General features: G+C 43.0%; 1 protein-coding gene across 1 annotated transcript in view; it reads right to left on the reverse strand.

Annotated features, from left to right (window-relative positions):
* MGAT5B (alpha-1,6-mannosylglycoprotein 6-beta-N-acetylglucosaminyltransferase B) overlaps positions 1–2,264 on the reverse strand; it is a 130,824-nt gene extending 128,560 nt beyond the window's left edge. Inside the window, exon 1 of the mRNA XM_040435824.1 lies at positions 2,171–2,264. The gene's annotated coding sequence lies outside the window, so the exon portion shown is untranslated. The remainder of the gene's footprint in view (positions 1–2,170) is intronic.
* Positions 2,265–19,426: the final 17,162 nt, after the last annotated feature.

A 19,426-nucleotide genomic window follows, 5' to 3' on the forward strand; every position in this document is an offset into this window, starting at 1 on the left:
GCATCCAGATGCAGTCCGGATGCAATGCGTTTTTCACTGATGGTTGCTAGGAGATGTTTGTAAGTCTTCCGGGTTTTTTTTTTCACGCACATGAAAAACGCATCAAAATTGATTGCACCCGGGCGGAAAAAATGTAAACACTGAACGCAATTGCAGACAAAACTGACTGAAGTTGCTGCGAAATGGAGCGAGTTGCATTGAATGCACCCTGACACAATTTGTATCATTCGTGTGAAAGAGGCTTAAGTTTACTCCACCTATAGGGATACCAACTCTGCCCCGTTGAGCCTAACTACCTGCTATTGATCATCTAGGAGAGTCCATACGCAACATATTGGACATCACAAAATCTCAATCCAAAATCAAGTTTCCAGCTCATGGTCTCAAACATTGATCACTGTCCACTTGTTTGGTTTAGTATCCTACTGGCCAAAATACAATCTACGAGAAAACTTCAAGCACAGAGCAAAAGTTGACTTCAAAGCAGGTGATTTTCTGTGGTCTCACATGTTACAATCATGATGTCCATTCCACCCCATATGTGGACACCCACCCTGATACCAAATCAGTGCACTTCCTATTTCATGTGTAGAGGATAATACAAAAATGAATAATATAATGTGTCCCTCAAACAAGTTTCCTCTGCCAAGCTTGTAGGCTATGCTTGGTCTGGAGCCGTGGGTGGGAGGCTCATACCCGTTCAATCACCTGATGAGAAGCTCAAGAACAAAACTTGTCAAGTAAGTGAACCATGCATGAGCAGCTTAACACCTGAACCTACAGTCAGGTGGAAGCACACGCTCCAGGGGTTCTTACGGTGGGTTAATAACAGCGTCCATTATGTATCTATCTAGATAGAGCTCGCCAGTAAGCACTCTGTACGCTCTGTTCCTGCTGTTCCCTTTGTATTGCTTACCTACAGCAAAGCTCTGCACTAAGTGTTTGCTTTGTATATAATTCAGAAAAGGACGTATTGTCTGGAAGAAGGAGTCTATGGACCTTGATATTAAGCAGACTGATGCATAAGCTGACTACAGATAACAGCATCCCTTTCACAGCATATTAGCGGGCAGGCAAACATATCAATGCATGCTCTATGTGCATAATATATAAATGTGTGTATATATATACATAAAATGTAGATGCAAATGTATGGTTTGGGTACAGTATATAGAGAATATGTATACATATCTATCTACAGTATATATATATATATCAGTATTTGTAAGTATATGTGTAGCATAAGTCATAAGTATCAGCATCCTTCACAACCTATCACTGTAGGCATTCTTTACAGCACAATACTACTATATGACACATACAGAGTTTTACACATATATGTCATTATATAATCAGCCATAACTAGGTAACTAACACTAGAGCGATACATCTAGTTACATACAGTATACGTGACACATGACGTACATCTTTCAAATACAATGTAACAAATGAATAATAAAATAACAGTAAATATTTGTAAACACCAGACACATATATTTATAAATACGTGCAGTTCACCCCCTTGTATCTATGACAGAAGCCTGGATTCTGCACCTATATAGACCGTTTCATTGCATACAGAGGCAGCGCTCTCTCTATGACTATACTGACCATGCATCTCACTCATGCATACAGATTATATGGTGACACATGGCTCTCACACATGGGCACTGGGTTGGCACCATGTCTTATACCCCTTATTGATGCATCACTTTAGTCTACAGGAGTCCTAGCCTGTCTTCATTCTATGTATTCTATTTCCAGTGATTTGGTGTATATATATATATATATATATATATATATATATATATACAGTTCACAGCTGTGCTTGGAGCCAGTGCATGGCACATGATATATCTACCATCTTATAGGGTATACAGCTTTAAGAAATAGCAGACAAAACCTACCCCCTTTAATACCCACAATAATGCCAACACCTTAGCCTCATGCAATGCATTTTAGAGCATACCTCTCATCATCAGCAGCATCACAGTCCTTCCACATACAGTCTGACTACAGCCAGCTAGTAAGTAAAATAGAGCAGGTCCTCTATATAATTCCTATGCCAGGGGTTCCCCAGTCTACACTTGCATACAAAGCATCAAGTGATCCATCATGCATCCAGCTGCCCAATACACCTAGGTAACCAATAACTCAGAAGAGATCATACCCTGAGTGCTTGTTAGGTCAGCAGCAGAGGAAAGTGGGTGACAGACTATTCCAGGGTGGCAGAGGATGCTCCATCTCTTCTCCACAAACCTGTCTGCACCTTCTTTCCCGGCCATACACTGCGCTCTGCCAGCTGAGTGTGGAGGCTGCATTGTTTTCAGCCAGCTGGATTACACCTACTACAACTGCGCCATCTGCTGCCAAAAACGTGGTACTGCAGGATCGTTTTCTTCTGTAGGAGACCAGAGATGTTTAACCCTCTCCACGGCAATAAAGCTGTCATTTGTTATTTTGCTAAAGCTGGTGTTACAGATGACATATGTTGGTTCGAGAAGAGATCTATGTCCTACAAGATATGGAAAAATATAAATTTCAGTAGGACAAGTGAATATCCCCTCCCCTTCTGAGGGCTGGAAGTGTCTTATCATCCCAAAAAATAGATACTTAGTTGCGCAATTTCTTTAAAAAGTTTAAGAAATTTCACAGTGACTGCATTTATTCTAAGCAATATTATAACGGTGCTTTATTTTTGGCCTTTATGGTGATGGATTGCTTCAATCACAAGCAGCAAAAATCGATTTCATGCCTAATGCCCGCCATGATAAAATAATGTCGCAAAGTCCTAACATTTGACCGCCATGACCGGACGTATTGAAAAATCAGTTTCCCTTCATTTTCTCTATTTTGTATGTATGGAATGGACAGAAATACATAGATGAGACTATACACCAGTTTTAAATATATAGCTCTATTCACACTGAGTTTGGGACATGGGCATAGCTATGGGGGGGGGGGAGGGGGGGTGCACTGGGTGTTGAGTGGTGGAGTATGGCAGGGGTGGATGCCAAGCCCTTTACCTTGGCCAGGGTATTTAGATACCAAGGCTAGGGCAGTAAACTGAACCTTTGCCCCAAGTGCAGGAGAGTCTCGCTACAGTTCTGGCGGGAGGCATATACAACCGTAAATGTAAAAATAGTAAACCGCTGGGTATACACCTTTTGCAGGAGAGGACTTTACAACCATGCAAACCAAGCACATGCTTGGGGTCTCCAAAGATTTGGCCTAGCTGAAGTGCGGGAGAAGAAGTGTCCAGGCTGCATTGCTTAGCTGAGAATGGTGCAAAGGGGGTAGAGTCATGCACCATGACATATCGTTCCTTGGGGCCCCAGATATACCAAATCCAGTGGCGTAACTACAACTTACTGAGGCCCACAGCAATATTTTGAACGGGGCCCCCCAGCAACTTCTTTGCAACCCCCAACTCACGTGCAACCCCCTCTCCTGAGGCTAGTCAAGATCACTCTCTCAGACGAGACCCGGCAGCTGCTCCGTCCGTTCCCTACAGTGTATTTGTATATAATGTCATTGTATCATAATGTTGAGGGGGCTCTGACAATAAAATATTTTAGTCTTCCTACCGAGGGCGCCCCTAGTGGGTTTAGGCCTCAAAGCTGCTGCTTCCCCTATAGCTACGCCCCTGGCCAAATGCACTCCTAACTTTTTGCGTCCAATTGTACTGATAAGCATAGCCGACTACTAAAAGGAAAGCCAATGTAGACTGGCCAAACATAAAGGGCACTCTTCAGGCACACATTTGGATAGATAGTCTATGGCTATGGTGCCGTAGACATTGCAAGCATATGTTGATCCCAAGTGGAATCCCTGATGTGACGTTTCAGTTTCTGGGGAGTAAAGTGCACAATGTATTCATCACATCCAGACATGTCGCTAATCTGTTGTGAATGTGATTACCTCTCCCCATCTACATTTACAGCTCACAGACAAATCAGGGCCTTCTCGGTATAAATAATATACGTTGTTTCGACTGCAAAGCATATGGTGTGAAGGGGAGGTGAGATCTATAGGCACACTTAGCATCTATGATCTCACATTCAGAGGCATTTTCTCCTGCTTCCCCGCTGACGCCTGCACTGTATTGGAGGGGCAGAGTGGGGAGAGAGATAAATTTAGACTGATTCGTGCAGCACTACATCTATATGTACCCTGGGTGCAGATGAATGTATTCAGAGAGCTAGATCTGAGCGTTTGCAGAGTCTGCTCCCCCTTCCTTTCCATTCAATGGGAAGGATAGGCCTATTGATCTTAATTACGTCTGCTCCTATTGAGGATCTGATATCATCGGGGCTCAGTGCTTACGTATTTTCACTTGTAATCCCATGGTGTAATGTTCATTTCTATCCCACTGGAAGTGATTGCGTTCTGTGGATTAAAGCCAGCCATGCACAAGAAGATTGTCTGAGAAGAAACAAGCAGACAATGGCAAGAAACATGCTCCTTCTTTAAAGTGAGCTGCCATCTTTTATCGTTGTGCCAGATTTAGGTCCAGCATTCTGTGCTGAATCATTTTAGAAAGTGAGTTACATTTCTTTATAGTGCATGCCATATGTGCACCATTATTTTCAACTTTTTGAGGTTCTCCCCACATTTTTTAATTAGTAAGAAACAGGGTATGGCTCACCTGACTCGAGCACAGGGAGAATCAAGACTGGCACATAGGAACGCCAGTCTTGATAAATCTCCCCCAGTATATTTATCATGGACAGATTTCCATTTGATATAGAGCTCCAAATCCCCTGCATAGGCATACAGTTATATAATGATAAAATTAAAGAGAACATTCTGTCCGTCCACAGTCACCCCTAGATGGAGCTGAAGAGCTGACTGCATACAGAGTTATTGAATTTAATGTCTACCTGAAATAAACAGGCTTCCTCTAGTGGCAAATGCAGACAGCCACAATTTTATAATTTAAAAACTGTTGACACTTTAACACCTTAACTTTCTGAATAGTCTTCATTACAAATTTTGTTAGCGTTTTGCGGCTGTTCAGTGAGTGTAACTTCTACTCATGACTGTCTGTCCTGCTAATTGTACAGCACACTTATTCTGGCTACATAGTCTCTCTCAGCTCTCCCCTTCCATTCTCTTAGTGTTACAGAGAGCAGAAGGGAGGGGGAGGATGTTGTATGTGGGAGTTTGGAGAAGCATTCAAGTTTTCAGGGAATGCTGAACGCACAAGCTGTAGATAGGGAGGAAATCACACACAACAGTCAACTGTATGAGAGGGGTTAATCTCAATTACTCAGCAAAACAAAGAAGATACCTGTATTGACATACTATGGTCACCATCTGGAACTAAATCCACCAAACTCAGAAACTGCTACCAGTCTTTCTTAACCATTCCGGTAGCTATCCCTAGGTTCTTCACGAGAGCCAACTGCAAGGCAGAATAGAGTTGGCTGGTAGGGACCCAAGTGGGTCCAACCACACATCTGCAATTTCGTTCCGCATTTTGCTGAACGGAATTGCGGACCCATTCATTTCTATGGGGCAGCACGATGTGCTGCCTGGATCCAGGATTGCGGATCCGCACTTCCGGGTCCGCAATTCCGTTCCCGAAAAAAATAGAACATGTCCTATTCTTGTCCACAATTGCGGACAAGAATAGGCATTTTCTATTAAGTGCCAGCGATGTGCGGTCTGCAAAATGCGGAATGCACATCGCCGATGTCTGTGTTTTGCAGATCCGTGGATCCGCAAAACACACACGGTCGTTTGAATGGACCCTTAAGCAGCAGAAAAGTGGAAGCAGACCTACTAGAATGACCGGGGTGCAAAGAGTAGTTGACAATCAGGGTCAATACCAGGAGAGAGGGACAGAGCAAAAACAAGGGTTAGAAGGTTAATCCAAAATCAAGCAGGATATCAGGAACATTAAAAGAAGCTAAAATTGTAGACAAGAGGCTAATCTAGAATACAGACAGTAGTCAGATACCAGTTCTAATGAAGTAGTATTGAGAAGCGCTCTGCTTAAGAGCCAGGATACAAAATGGAAAATCACAGGCAAGTCACTTAAGAATCTGCAGACTTAAATGCCCTGCCTAGCTCTGGGATTAAACATCAAAGTAAGCAGCACTAGATACCCCACATTAGGGAAAAGTCCAATTCATCTGGTACCAGCAATTATGATCCAGACATGGTGCTCGCAGCACTCTTCCATTTTGATAGAAAATTCCAGTGACTTTATTTAATAAAGCAGCATACAATTGCGACGTTTTGACTATAATAAGTCTTTATCAAGCAGTGCAATAATGGACAATATCATCCTTATATAATCCTAAATGCAATGTGATTGCACTTAGGGTTATATAAGGATGATATTGTCCATTATTGCACTGCTTGATAAAGACTTATAGTTGAAACGTCGCAATTGTATGCTGCTTTATTAAATAAAGTCACTGGAATTTTCTATCAAAACTGAGGAGTGCTGCAGATTTTTCCAAGTATTAGCTCTGGGATTAGACACAGTCGGGAACCTTCCCTTACAGTCTTTACCGATACGTTGACTAGCTGGAACTCGGTTGGTGAGCATGTCAACCCTCCCAGCAAAGCCATGCATAGTGATTTGGCTGGGTGAACTCCTGACAATACCTCTATTGCCTAGAGAAGGAGAAATTAAGCTTTACCGATACATGAGAGCTAGTGAAGGCAGCAGTATCCTGGCCACACAAACCTCACATCCAGAATGTGTTACCTAGAGGTACAATCCTACATTACAAAAATCTGAGACTAACAGCTGGTTGTACACTAACTATAGGGATCTCAAAATTATGAAAGAATAAAGATTGCAGTCTGAAACCTAATCAGATTAATATGACCCCTAATAGCATTTTATGGATCATATTTTATTTACATATAGTCCTTTTGGGCCAACAGTTGCCTTTTTTCCACCTGCTAGTAGAAATAAAACTTAACTTTTATTATTTTCTATTTTAATATATCTTCTTGATAAGGAGATATTTAAAAGTATCAGTAGAAGGCACAGTTTTGGCACCATGACTACTATTTGGCGTCCTAATTTATGTCTCTGTTGCAGCAACTAGGGAGGAAGGGGAAGGTAAGCATACTTCACCACAGGGGATGGATAGTGAGAATACTTACCCTATGAGTGATTACATCTCTCCCACCATTCACTAGATCATAGCAATGAGCGTTAGTATAGGTTACTTTGCTTGATGACATCAAGACTAGTGTTGATCGAGCACCAAAGTGCTCGGGTGCTCTGGTGCTCGAGTAGAACACTTTGCGATGCTCGGGTGCTCTACAGAGCACCTAAGCACAATGGAAGTCAGTGAGAGAAATCGAGCATTAAACCAGGCACCCCCTGCTCTGAAGGGGGGAGGGTGCCAGGTCCCACTGAGGTCTATGCAGAAGATCGCTGTACAGTGAGGGAATCCCCCAGTGTGAGTCTGCGGCTTAGGAGTCCCTGCTCTGACTCCATATATAGCTATGTCCATATATGGAGTCAGTGCTTGGGGACACCCAGTGTATTTAAATCTAATTTAGCCTCTATTTCTGAAAAGTTTCACAACCTTCTACATTACAGGCAAGGACTTTAACCAGTCAGCTATAAAGCTGAATGATAAACTATGTCAGAAAACCTCATAGTAGTTTGTCAGGTAGTAAGAATTCCTACACAGCAGAAGTATCATTTCATATTTCAGTGCAGGTTAACATGTAGCTGTATAGTCTAGTGGTTAAAGTTCTTGGCTCTAATGTAGAAGGTTGTGAGCTCAAATCCTGGCAGAAATGTTTCAGAAATAGAGGCTAAATTTAATTTATATATTTTATAGTTTTTTTTGTAATTGTAAAAAATGTATGGCACAAAATAAATGTGTAATTACAAAAAAAAAAATACAAAATATATATACAGTCAGGTCCATAAATATTGGGACATGGACACTATTCTAACATTTTTGGCTCTATACACCACCACAATGGATTTGAAATGAAACAAACAAGATGTGCTTTACCTGCAGACTGTCAGCTTTAATTTGAGGCTATTTACATCCAAATCAGGTGAACGGTGCAGGAATTACAACAGTTCGCATATGTGCCTCCCACTTAAGAGGGGACCAAAAGTAATGGGAAAATTGGCTTTTCAGCTGTTCCATGGCCAGGTGTGTGTTATTCCCTCATTATCCCAATTACAATGAGCAGATACAAGGTCCAGAGTTCATTTCCAGTCTGCTATTTGCATTTAGAATCTGTTGCTGTCAACTCTCAAGATGAGATCCAAAGAGCTGTCACTATCAGTGAAGCAAGCCATCATTAGGCTGAAAAACACAACAAACCCATCAGAGAGATAGCAAAAACATTAGGCCTGGCCAAAACAACTGTTTGGAACATTCTTGAAAAGAAGGAACGCACCGGTGAGCTCAGCAACACCAAAATACCCGGAACACCACGGAAAACAACTGTGGTGGATGACCGAAGAATTCTTTCCCTGGTGAAGAAAACGCCCTTCACAACAGTTGGCCAGATCAAGAACACTCTCCAGGAGGTAGATGTATGTGTGTCAAAGTCAACCATCAGGAGAAGACTTCACCAGAGTGAATACAGAGGGTTCACCACAAGATGTAAACCATTGGTGAGCCTCAAAAACAGGAAGGCCATATTAGAGTTTGCCAAACGACATCTAAAAAAGCCTTCACAGTTCTGGAACAACATCCTATGGACAGATGAGACCAAGATCAACTTGTACCAGAGTGATGGGAAGAGAAGAGTATGGAGAAGGAAAGGAACTGCTCATGATCCTAAGCATACCACCTCATCAGTGAAGCATGGTGGTGGTAGTGTCATGGCGTGGGCATGTATGGCTGCCAATGGAACTGCTTCACTTGTATTTATTGATGATGTGACTGCTGACAAAAGCAGCAGGATGAATTCTGAAGTGTTTCGGGCAATATTATCTGCTCATATTCAGCCAAATGCTTCAGAACTCATTGGACGGCGCTTCACAGTGCAGATGGACAATGACCCAAAGCATACTGCAAAAGCAACCAAAGAGTTTTATAAGGGAAAGAAGTGGAATGTTCTGCAATGGCCAAGTCAATCCCCGGAACTGAATCCGATTGAGCATGCATTTCACTTGCTGAAGACAAAACTGAAGGGAAACTGCCCCAAGAACAAGCAGGAACTGAAGACAGTTGCAGTAGAGGCCTGGCAGAGCATCACCAGAGATGAAACCCAGCATCTGGTGATGTCTATGCGCTCCAGACTTCAGGCTGTAATTGACTGCAAAGGATTTGCAACCAAGTATTAAAAAGTGAAATTTTGATTTATGATTATTATTCTGTCCGATTACTTCTGGTCCCTTAACAAGTGGGAGGCACATATGCAAACTGTTGTAATTCCTGCACCGTTCACCTGATTTGGATGTAAATACCCTCACATTAACCACCTCCGGACCGCCTAACGCAGGATCGCGTTCCGGAGGTGGCAGCCCTGCGCAGAGTCACCCATATATGCGTCATCTCGCGATGGCCGAGATTTCCTGTGAACGCGCGCACACAGGCGCGCGCGCTCACAGGAACGGAAGGTAAGAGAGTTGATCTCCAGCCTGCCAGCGGCGATCGTTCGCTGGCAGGCTGGAGATGTGTTTTTTTTAACCCCTAACAGGTATATTAGACGCTGTTTTGATAACAGCGTCTAATATACCTGCTACCTGGTCCTCTGGTGGTCCCCTTTGTTTGGATCGACCACCAGAGGACACAGGTAGCTCAGTAAAGTAGCACCAAGCACTACTACACTACACTACACCCCCCCCCCCCCCCGTCACTTATTAACCCCTTATTAGCCCCTGATCACCCCTGATCACCCCATATAGACTCCCTGATCACCCCCCTGTCATTGATTACCCCCCTGTCATTGATCAACCCCCTGTAAAGCTCCATTCAGATGTCTGCATGATTTTTACGGATCCACTGATAGATGGATTGGATCCGCAAAACGCATCCGGACGTCTGAATGAAGCCTTACAGGGGCGTGATCAATGACTGTGGTGATCACCCCATATAGACTCCCTGATCACCCCCCTGTCATTGATTACACCCCTGTCATTGATTACCCCCCTGTAAAGCTCCATTCAGATGTCCGCATGATTTTTACGGATGCACTGATAGATGGATCGGATCCGCAAAACGCATCCGGACGTCTGAATGAAGCCTTACAGGGGCATGATCAATGACTGTGGTGATCACCCCATATAGACTCCCTGATCACCCCCCTGTAAAGCTCCATTCAGATGTCCGCATGATTTTTACGGATGCACTGATAGATGGATCCGATCCGCAAAACGCATCCGGACGTCTGAATGAAGCCTTACAGGGGCATGATCAATGACTGTGGTGATCACCCCATATAGACTCCCTGATCACCCCCCTGTAAAGCTCCATTCAGATGTCCGCATGATTTTTACGGATGCACTGATAGATGGATCCGATCCGCAAAACGCATCCGGACGTCTGAATGAAGCCTTACAGGGGCATGATCAATGACTGTGGTGATCACCCCCCTGTCATTGATTACCCCCCTGTAAAGCTCCATTCAGATGTCAGCATGATTTTTACGGATGCACTGATAGATGGATCCGATCCGCAAAACGCATCCGGACGTCTGAATGAAGCCTTACAGGGGCGTGATCAATGACTGTGGTGATCACCCCATATAGACTCCCTGATCACCCCCCTGTCATTGATTACACCCCTGTCATTGATCAACCCCCTGTAAAGCTCCATTCAGATGTCCGCATGATTTTTACGGATGCACTGATAGATGGATCCGATCCGCAAAACGCATCCGGACGTCTGAATGAAGCCTTACAGGGGCGTGATCAATGACTGTGGTGATCACCCCATATAGACTCCCTGATCACCCCCCTGTAAAGCTCCATTCAGATGTCCGCATGATTTTTACGGATGCACTGATAGATGGATCCGATCCGCAAAACACATCCGGACGTCTGAATGAAGCCTTACAGGGGCGTGATCAATGACTGTGGTTATCACCCCATATAGACTCCCTGATCACCCCCCTGTCATTGATTACACCCCTGTCATTGATCAACCCCCTGTAAAGCTCCATTCAGATGTCCGCATGATTTTTACGGATGCACTGATAGATGGATCCGATCCGCAAAACGCATCCGGACGTCTGAATGAAGCCTTACAGGGGCGTGATCAATGACTGTGGTGATCACCCCATATAGACTCCCTGATCACCACCCCTGTCATTGATCACCACCCCTGTCATTGATCACCCCCGTGTCATTGATCACTCCCCTGTCATTGATCACTCCCCCTGTCATTGATCACCCCCCTGTCATTGATCACCCTCTGTAAGGCTCCATTCAGACATTTTTTTGGCCCAAGTTAGCGGAATTTTTTTTTTTTTTTCTTACAAAGTCTCATATTCCACTAACTTGTGTCAAAAAATAAAATCTCACATGAACTCACCATACCCCTCACGGAAACCAAATGCGTAAAATTTTTTAGATATTTATATTCCAGACTTCTTCTCACGCTTTAGGGCCCCTAGAATGCCAGGGCAGTATAAATACCCCACATGTGACCCCATTTCGGAAAGAAGACACCCCCAGGTATTCCGTGAGGGCCATATTGAGTCCATGAAAGATTGAAATTTTTGTCCCAAGTTAGCGGAACGGGAGACTTTGTGAGAAAAAAATTAAAAATATCAATTTCCGCTAACTTGTGCCAAAAAAAAAAAAATTCTATGAACTCGCCATGCCCCTCATTGAATACCTTGGGGTGTCTTCTTTCCAAAATGGGGTCACATGTGGGGTATTTATACTGCCCTGGCATTCTAGGGGCCCCAAAGCGTGAGAAGAAGTCTGGTATCCAAATGTCTAAAAATGCCCTCCTAAAAGGAATTTGGGCACCTTTGCGCATCTAGGCTGCAAAAAAGTGTCACACATCTGGTATCGCCGTACTCAGGAGAAGTTGGGGAATGTGTTTTGGGGTGTCATTTTACATATACCCATGCTGGGTGAGAGAAATATCTTGGTCAAATGCCAACTTTGTATAAAAAAATGGGAAAAGTTGTCTTTTGCCAAGATATTTCTCTCACCCAGCAAGGGTATATGTAAAATGACACCCCAAAACACATTCCCCAACTTCTCCTGAATACGGCGATACCACATCTGTGACACTTTTTTGCAGCCTAGGTGGGCAAAGGGGCCCACATTCCAAAGAGCACCTTTAGGATTTCACAGGTCATTTACCTACTTACCACACATTAGGGCCCCTGGAAAATGCCAGGGCAGTATAACTACCCCACAAGTGACCCCATTTTGGAAAGAAGACACCCCAAGGTATTCCGTGAGGGGCATGGCGAGTTCCTAGAATTTTTTACTTTTTGTCACAAGTTAGTGGAAAATGATGATTTTTTTTTTTTTTTTTTTTTCATACAAAGTCTCATATTCCACTAACTTGTGACAAAAAATAAAAACTTCCATGAACTCACTATGCCCATCAGCGAATACCTTGGGGTCTCTTCTTTCCAAAATGGGGTCACTTGTGGGGTAGTTATACTGCCCTGGCATTCTAGGGGCCCAAATGTGTGGTAAGGAGTTTGAAATCAAATTCTGTAAAAAATGACCTGTGAAATCCGAAAGGTGCTCTTTGGAATATGGGCCCCTTTGCCCACCTAGGCTGCAAAAAAGTGTCACACATCTGGTATCTCCGTACTCAGGAGAAGGTGGGGAATGTGTTTTGGGGTGTCATTTTACATATACCCATGCTGGGTGAGAGAAATATCTTGGCAAAAGACAACTTTTCCCATTTTTTTATACAAAGTTGGCATTTGACCAAGACATTTATCTCACCCAGCATGGGTATATGTAAAATGACACCCCAAAACACATTCCCCACCTTCTCCTGAGTACGGCAATACCAGATGTGTGACACTTTTTTGCAGCCTAGGTGGGCAAAGGGGCCCATATTCCAAAGAGCACCTTTCGGATTTCACAGGTCATTTTTTACAGAATTTGATTTCAAACTCCTTACCACACATTTGGGCCCCTAGAATGCCAGGGCAGTATAACTACCCCACAAGTGACCCCATTTTGGAAAGAAGAGACCCCAAGGTATTCGCTGATGGGCATAGTGAGTTCATGGAAGTTTTTATTTTTTGTCACAAGTTAGTGGAATATGAGACTTTGTATGAAAAAAATAAATTAAAAAAAAATCATCATTTTCCACTAACTTGTGACAAAAAATAAAAAATTCTAGGAACTTGCCATGCCCCTCACGGAATACCTTGGGGTGTCTTCTTTTCAAAATGGGGTCACTTGTGGGGTAGTTATACTGCCCTGGCATTCTAGGGGCCCAAATGTGTGGTAGGGAGTTTGAAATCAAATTCTGTAAAAAATGACCTGTGAAATCCGAAAGGTGCTCTTTGGAATATGGGCCCCTTTGCCCACCTAGGCTGCAAAAAAGTGTCACACATCTGGTATTGCCGTACTCAGGAGAAGGTGGGGAATGTGTTTTGGGGTGTCATTTTACATATACCCATGCTGGGTGAGAGAAATATCTTGGCAAAAGACAACTTTTCCCATTTTTTTATACAAAGTTCGCATTTGACCAAGATATTTATCTCACCCAGCATGGGTATATGTAAAAAGACACCCCAAAACACATTCCCCACCTTCCCCTGAGTACGGAGATACCAGATGTGTGACACTTTTTTGCAGCCTAGGTGGGCAAAGGGGCTCATATTCCAAAGAGCACCTTTCGGATTTCACAGGTCATTTTTTACAGAATTTGATTTCAAACTCCTTACCACACATTTGGGCCCCTAAAATGCCAGGGCAGTATAACTACCCCACAAGTGACCCCATTTTGGAAAGAAGAGACCCCAAGGTATTTCGTGATGGGCATAGTGAGTTCATAGAAGTTTTTATTTTTTGTCACAAGTTAGTGGAATATGAGACTTTGTAAGAAAAAAAAAAAATCATCATTTTCCGCTAACTTGTGACAAAAAATAAAAAGTTCTATGAACTCACTATGCCCATCAGCGAATACCTTAGGGTGTGTACTTTCCGAAATGGGGTCATTTGTGGGGTGTTTGTACTGTCTGGCCATTGTAGAACCTCAGGAAACATGACAGGTGCTCAGAAAGTCAGAGCTGCTTCAAAAAGCGGAAATTCACATTTTTGTACCATAGTTTGTAAACGCTATAACTTTTACCCAAACCATTTTTTTTTTACCCAAACATTTTTTTTTTATCAAAGACATGTAGAACAATAAATTTAGAGCAAAATTTCTATATGGATCTCGTTTTTTTTGCAAAATTTTACAACTGAAAGTGAAAAATGTCATTTTTTTTGCAAAAAAATCGTTAAATTTCGATTAATAACAAAAAAAGTAAAAATGTCAGCAGCAATGAAATACCACCAAATGAAAGCTCTATTAGTGAGAAGAAAAGGAGGTAAAATTCATTTGGGTGGTAAGTTGCATGACCGAGCAATAAACGGTGAAAGTAGTGTAGGTCAGAAGTGTAAAAAGTGGCCTGGTCTTTCAGGGTGTTTAAGCACTGGGGGCTGAAGTGGTTAAAGCTGACAGTCTGCAGGTAAAGCACATCTTGTTTGTTTCATTTCAAATCCATTGTGGTGGTGTATAGAGCCAAAAATGTTAGAATAGTGTCCATGTCCCAATATTTATGGACCTGACTGTATATATAGAGAGAGAGAGATAGAGAGCCAACCTTCTACATTAGAGCCAAGAACATTAACCACTACACTATACAGCTACATGTTAACCTGCAGTGAAATATGAAATGATACTTCTGCTGTATAGGAATACTTACTACATGACAAACTACTATGAGGTTTTTCTAACCCAGTTTATCATTCAGCTTTATAGCTGAGTAGTTAAAGTCCTTGCCTCTAATGTAGAAGGTTGTGGGTTCAAACCCTGGCAGAAACTTTTCAGAAATAGAGCCTAAATTGCATTTAAAGACACTGACTCAAGCAAGCGAGGTATTCGGCTGAGCATGCTCGCTCAACACTGTTCAAGACGCTTGGTTATAAATTGTCCCCGTATACGCACTGCCTGATCCCCTGAAGACGCCGGTAATCTGGTGAAACATGTCGGGGGACAGTTAAAGGCACAGACAATTTACAAATACCAACATATTTGAGAATATAGGGCATAGAGAGAATGGGAAAGTGGGTGGCAGTGCGCAGCCACAGACATAGCAAACCAATCTAAGTTCCTGCCACAGAGACAGAAAGCAGGACGCCAAATACAATAGTATCACTGTGCCTCCTACTGTTACTTTTAAATATCTCCTCATCAAGAAGATATATTAAAATAGAAAAGAATAAAAGTAAAATTTTAATTCTACTAGCAGGTGGAAAAAAGGCAATTGTTGGTCCAAAAGGACTATATGTAAATAAAATATCATCAGCCTGAAACCTAGTTCAAGTTTTTATTAAACTTTTAGTTTTTAGGTAACCACTAACATATCTTAAAATATTTTTTTTCATTTCATAGTTGTCCATACGCTTTAAAGGCTTGCATAGACACATAGCTGCAGTTCACCTGATTAAAACACTGTTTTTGTTTTGTTGCTCGGTTCCGAAGTGATGATACTTTTTCTTAATATGCAAATTCAGTTTTTAGTGTAATGAGGGCTGTGAGGGATTAGCTCTATCTCCGGTGTCTCAGTCATAATATTCTTGCTGACAAGCGTGTTGAATGTCCAAACAGTGCATTTATTTTGATACCAGCACCAGAAAACACGATGCAAAATGAAAACCTTCCTGTCTGGGCTCTACATATAACATGATCCCTGACTCACCTATACAGAGTGCTGTTCACACATGGAACATAAATGCGGCTTTCTCCAGCCATATAGTTCAGAAGCTTCTGGGCTGCGACCCTTCAAAGGGATTCTGTCATCAGAAATGAGCCCTATAAGTCAAACATATGGCGATGTTCCTTGTAAAACACTGAATCCTAAAGTGAGTTTATCAAATGCCCCTGTGGCTCTACAGGGAGTGCAGAATTATTAGGCAAGTTGTATTTTTGAGGATTAATTTTATTATTGAACAACAACCATGTTCTCAATGAACCCAAAAAACTCATTAATATCAAAGCTGAATATTTTTGGAAGTAGTTTTTAGTTTGCTTTTAGTTTTAGCTATTTTAGGGGGATATCTGTGTGTGCAGGTGACTATTACTGTGCATAATTATTAGGCAACTTAACAAAAAACAAATATATACCCATTTCAATTATTTATTTTTACCAGTAAAACCAATATAACATCTCAACATTCACAAATATACATTTCTGACATTCAAATACAAAACAAAAACAAATCAGTGACCAATATAGCCACCTTTCTTTGCAAGGACACTCAAAAGCCTGCCATCCATGGATTCTGTCAGTGTTTTGATCTGTTCACCATCAACATTGCGTGCAGCAGCAACCACAGCCTCCCAGACACTGTTCAGAGAGGTGTACTGTTTTCCCTCCTTGTAAATCTCACATTTGATGATGGACCACAGGTACTCAATGGGGTTCAGATCAGGTGAACAAGGAGGCCATGTCATTAGATTTTCTTCTTTTATACCCTTTCTTGCCAGCCACGCTGTGGAGTACTTGGACGCGTGTGATGGAGCATTGTCCTGCATGAAAATCATGTTTTTCTTGAAGGATGCAGACTTCTTCCTGTACCACTGCTTGAAGAAGTTGTCTTCCAGAAACTGGCAGTAGGACTGGAAGTTGAGCTTGACTCCATCCTCAACCCGAAAAGGCCCCTCAAGCTCATCTTTGATGATACCAGCCCAAACCAGTACTCCACCTCCACCTTGCTGGCGTCTAAGTCGGACTGGAGCTCTCTGCCCTTTACCAATCCAGCCACGGGCCCATCCATCTGGCCCATCAAGATATCAACAGTCCATAAAACCTTAGAAAAATCAGTCTTGAGATATTTCTTGGCCCAGTCTTGACGTTTCAGCTTGTGTGTCTTGTTCAGTGGTGGTCGTCTTTCAGCCTTTCTTACCTTGGCCATGTCTCTAAGTATTGCACACCTTGTGCTTTTGGGCACTCCAGTGATGTTGCAGCTCTGAAATATGGCCAAACTGGTGGCAAGTGGCATCTTGGCAGCTGCACGCTTGACTTTTCTCAGTTCATGGGCAAATATTTTGCGCCTTGGTTTTTCCACACGCTTCTTGGGACCCTGTTGACTATTTTGAATGAAACGCTTGATTGTTCGATGATCACGCTTCAGAAGCTTTGCAATTTTAAGAGTGCTGCATCCCTCTGCAAGATATCTCACTATTTTTGACTTTTCTGAGCCTGTCAAGTCCTTCTTTTGACCCATTTTGCCAAAGATAATAAATAATTATGCACACCTAATATAGGGTGTTGATGTCATTAGACCACACCCCTTCTCATTACAGAGATGCACATCACCTAATATGCTTAATTGGTAGTAGGCTTTCGAGCCTATACAGCTTGGAGTAAGACAACATGCATAAAGAGGATGATGTGGTCAAAATACTCATTTGCCTAATAATTCTGCACGCAGTGTATATTCATAAAAAAGCGGTTTATATCACCTGTCAATCACTTCAAAATGTGTCCAAGGGGACGTCTCATGGTGAAAGGTGCCCGGCTGCAGCCATGTCATTTAGGTGCCCAGCGCCGCCTTCTGAGCTGAAATCACCGCCCTCCCTTTCATTCGATACGCCTACCTCAGGTGACTAAGCTTCCTTGTGCCCAGCCACGCCCGCCTGTGAAGAAGCCCAGCACCGCCTATGTCTCCTCCTTTCATCAACGATAGATAGCCGTAATCTCGCGATGCCCAGTTCCTTCCCTGAGGCTGATGCCGGCACAGGGAAGGAACACTATACCGGCACTACGCATGCGCGAGCTCGCGCATCGCGAGATTATCTATCAATTGATGAAAGGAGGAGACATAGGCGGTGCTGGGCTCCTCCTACATTTTGAAGTGATTGACAGGTGATATAAACCACTTTTTTATGAATATAGAGCCACAGGGGCATTTGATAAACTCACTTTAGGATTCAGTGTTTTACAAGGGACATCGCCATATGTTTAGCTTATAGGGCTCATTTCTGATGACAGAATCCCTTTCAACACATTCTGAGGGATTATGGCCCAGTAGTCCTCCCGACTCTGGCCTCGTGACCCTTGTTCCCAGGCATTAAGGTGTCCTCGGAAGTTCCGGCTAGCGCCTAGCCCCGTGGCCCCTCAGCCTTGCCCTGCTGAGACCAAACTGACAGAGCCTCACTAGGCCTCTGTCTGTACATTCCCCACTAACTGACACCCTGGGAGGATCTTTATCCCAGTCTGATTATCGCAGACCTCACCTGCGATCCTCTCTGGTCAAAGGGAACACCCGTGCTGAAAGGGTGTGGATTGGCAGATCCCACTTCCAATCCTATCTGCCAATCCAACTAAAATCCGGCCCAGACTACACCAACAAAAACCTTGTCTCAGCAACCTACATTCTGCTGAGACTATTACCTCCCATATTTTAGCTATCCCACCCAGCTGAGGTACCTGAGTGGGATATACACCTCTTCCCGCACTGTCCACCTTATCACACTTATCACAGGGCATAACTCTTGTTGCCCTCATGCTCCACTCATTTCTGTGGCCAGCCCCTCCCTGGCTACTTCGATTGACAGCACCAGGCAGAGGCAAAGTAGCAAGGGAGGGGCTGGCCACAGAAAGGAGCGGAGCTTGTGTGCAACAAGAGCAGTGGTGATGCCCTCATTGCTCCAAAGATCTAAATATCATAACTCAGGAATGGAGCAACTAAAGAAAAACAGCGTTTTAATCAGATAAACTGCATCTATGTGTTTACGCAGACAGTTGTATAGATAGGTCACTGGTGACAGATTCCCTTTAACTTTATGGTCATGCAGAGGATTTGGCAGTCCATATCACAAAAATGGAGAGTCAGACCCTGATAAGAAATTTATCAGCACAAAATGTTTGACTTATTTAAATGTGGATAATGTGGAGATTGTAAGGCATGGCGTGATGCAAAAGTCAGGGCAGACATGCTCCAGTCATAACACAAAAAATAGTTGTAATCAAAGATAATTAAAAATCTGTGTATACGGTGTATAGGGAAAAAAGTTTGTACCTGTATCAAAAGCCCAAACTCAGCAGTAGGCATGACTGCATACACATGGCCCATAATAAAACTTAATTTCTTTATTGGCTTGTTCCTGACAGATTCAAGGCTTTCATGGCAGAGAGTTAATGGGCTGTTATTTCAGAGTAACTCCTTATGTTAAACAGAAACTGCATGCAGTACCATAAAGCTGGAAAACACCACTGCCAACCTCATTTGCTCTCGTCCCCTAACAGATGCTTGCTCTTTCCCCAGGCA

Source organism: Bufo bufo, chromosome 6 (assembly GCF_905171765.1).
Source record: "Bufo bufo chromosome 6, aBufBuf1.1, whole genome shotgun sequence".
Lineage (NCBI taxonomy): Eukaryota > Metazoa > Chordata > Amphibia > Anura > Bufonidae > Bufo > Bufo bufo.